This window comes from Olea europaea, unplaced genomic scaffold (genome assembly GCF_002742605.1).
Source record: "Olea europaea var. sylvestris unplaced genomic scaffold, O_europaea_v1 scaffold942, whole genome shotgun sequence".
NCBI lineage: Eukaryota > Viridiplantae > Streptophyta > Magnoliopsida > Lamiales > Oleaceae > Olea > Olea europaea.
Genome location: NW_019267915.1, coordinates 41985 through 44668, shown reverse-complemented (window position 1 = coordinate 44668; position 2684 = coordinate 41985). Strand labels below are relative to the sequence as shown.

Here is a 2684-nt window from a genome sequence, read left to right as displayed (position 1 = left end):
GAACAACAACTAAAAATTACGTACATTTTGAATCATTTTCCAATAAGCAAAACAATAGTTAAAACCCCTTTATCAATTCTCATTGTACTAATTTTCTTCTCCAAACAATGGCCAAAATTGCGTTTCTTATAGGAAAAATTGAGATTCATGTTGTTAATAAAGTTTAAAAAAATTCCAATTTTTATCCGAAAAATATTTTTCGGATAATGTTAATAAAGCTAATAAAGTTAATATTTTTCCCTACGATCTAATTCATGTTGTCCCACTTTTTTTCTTTTTTGGGTCGCTTTTCTAATAAAGTTCAAATATTAGGGGAAAAAGGGCTGAAAATGTCGTCAACTATGAAAACAGTAACTGGGGTGAGAGAGGCTCGAACTCTCGACCTCAGGATCACTCTTTAAGCTATGAGACCTACGCGCTAGCCAACTGCGCCACCACCCCATTTGGTGTCTGTTTCAAAGATAGTTATTATGAACAAAAAATTGCTCTCCACAGATGGGCACTTTTAAGTAAATCAAACTTGTAATTATTTCAACAACATTTTAATTCAAATTTTAGATCTGAGAGAAAAAAAAAAATTCATTAAAATAGAACTCTTTCATATTTTATATTTACTTTTCTCACTTCTAAATGAATAAATCCAGTTAACAAAATATTTAGACATAATTATTTATTTATTTATTATTATTTTATTTTTTTTGGCGAGGTAAGATCATAATGTGATGCACAATCCCATGTAAGATATACACTGGCTCGACAAGAGAGCATGAGGAAGGCGGTGTAACCTTGAATAAATATTTTGATGATTAAAAGATAATAATATTTATATTAGTACCTCTTTTTTTTTTTTTTTTTTTTTGTTGACGTCAAAATGAGCAAGGATAATTTTGAACCAACTTTAAGAAAAAAAGGCGATTTATGCTTAAAAAAGACCACAAAGATGTCATTTTAATGTGAATGTGCCATAAGTCGTTATATGAATTCGCCCTCCCTTTACAAGAGTCATATTCAACTATTTATACATAGTTTCAGCCAAAATTACATCAAATCAGTCAAATCAACAACAGTACCGAGCTCGGAACTCAGGTCACCAAAGTCTCATGTGATTGGTTGATGAGGCCGGTGATCATGTGTTAATGTATTACTCAGGTAATGATGACCTGTAAGGGGCTGGAGTTCGAGGACTTGGAATTGGTTGTTCTGGGCGGCGATGACGTCACCTGTGGCAAGTGTATCTAATTGATAGGGTGATGTGACAAGGGGTAATTATGATATTTTTCTAAGATAACGGCGGGTAACTCCGACTTGGGGGTATGGGCCGAACTTACGTTTAACTGAGGTGGGGTTAGCGAAGTGTTTATATTAGATCGGAGTTTGAATGTCAACAGTTACTCCTCAGGTCAGCTCTACTGTAGAGGGGCTGACCTTAGTGATGCTTTCTCCAAGAAGTACATTTATTGCTGTAACAAGTGTCGTTTTTTGAGGTGAATGAGTTGTACGCCATTTATAAGTAACTTCTTCATCAAGCTTGGCTAAAACTACGTCATTTTGTCTCTCAGGCTTTTGAGCCGTTGGTTTTTTCCCTTCATTTCTGGATGAATGGCTCAGATCGCGCCCCCTCAGCTTCTCTTTCTTTAAATCCCCTTTTTGGTCAGTCATTTCTCCTCCTATGTTGCTGGTTTTACTTCCTCAAATATTTGGGCAATTCCTTGAGTTCGTATTTCCGTATTCGAGTGAGGTCGTTTTCCCAGTTCGTTTCCCAGGTATCATTCTATTCTTATTTGTTGCGTCCTTTCAGTTTGTGCTTTGTTTCCTAGTTTATACATGAGTTCGAACGAGTCTAGAGTTCATTCTTGGGGCAACTAGCAGGAAGAGTCAGTCTCCCTCTCGACGAGTTCGTCTTCTAGTTGTAGGGAAGTTTTTACCCTTGTTCCTATTTCCATAATTAACCCGATTGACTTAGGGCGTCCTGTCATGGACTTAGGATGTGAAGGTTCCAAGGGAGCAGGAAGATCCAATAAGGATGTTGAGGAGAATAATTCTGGGGAGTGGGGGCGAGTTCTTATAGGTCGGTCGTGACAGGGGATGTGTTAGCCAGCTGGCGAGCTAAATACGCCATTCCTAGTTCGGTAGTTATGATAATACCAGAACCATCTGACCGAGCTAACACTCCTCCTGAGGGATGTGTTGCTCTGAACTCGGCTATCCTTCAGGTCGGTCTTAGGCTTCCTTTTCCTAGGGTGATTCGTAAATTCCTTTCTTCCTTGGGCATAGCTCCCACGTAGCTATGCCCTAACGGGTGGCGAACCTTAATAGCCACCCTTATTCTGTGGAACCAAATGGGGAATCCCAAGCTAAGTGTCCAGCAGTTCGATTCTCTGTTTACTTTTAAGGAGGATGGGAAGAACTCGAGCTGGTGATACATAAGCGTTAGGCCTAGGACGGGAGGTTCTCTGGTGTTAAACACCCCTTCCTCAATTAAGAAATGGAAGGAAGAGTGGTTCTATGTATCGGGGGAGTGGCAGTTTCATTCTGTTGAGGTGAATAGAGAGGACGTGGTTCCCATGCTCTATCATTCGTTATGTAAGTATCTTTTTGGGTTTTAGTCTTTTAGCAAGGCATATGTTGATGAAGTACTGACATCGATATTTTTTTTTCTTTGTGCAGATTACAAGAATGAGACG

At 38.7% G+C, this 2684-nt stretch overlaps 1 non-coding gene across 1 annotated transcript; it reads right to left on the bottom strand.

Annotated features, from left to right (window-relative positions):
• Window positions 1-355: 355 nt before the first annotated feature.
• TRNAM-CAU lies at window positions 356-441 on the bottom strand. The gene is given in 2 exon segments: window positions 356-391; window positions 404-441. It is a non-coding gene; the product is annotated as a tRNA-Met (tRNA).
• Between the last annotated feature and the right edge of the window lie 2243 nt (window positions 442-2684).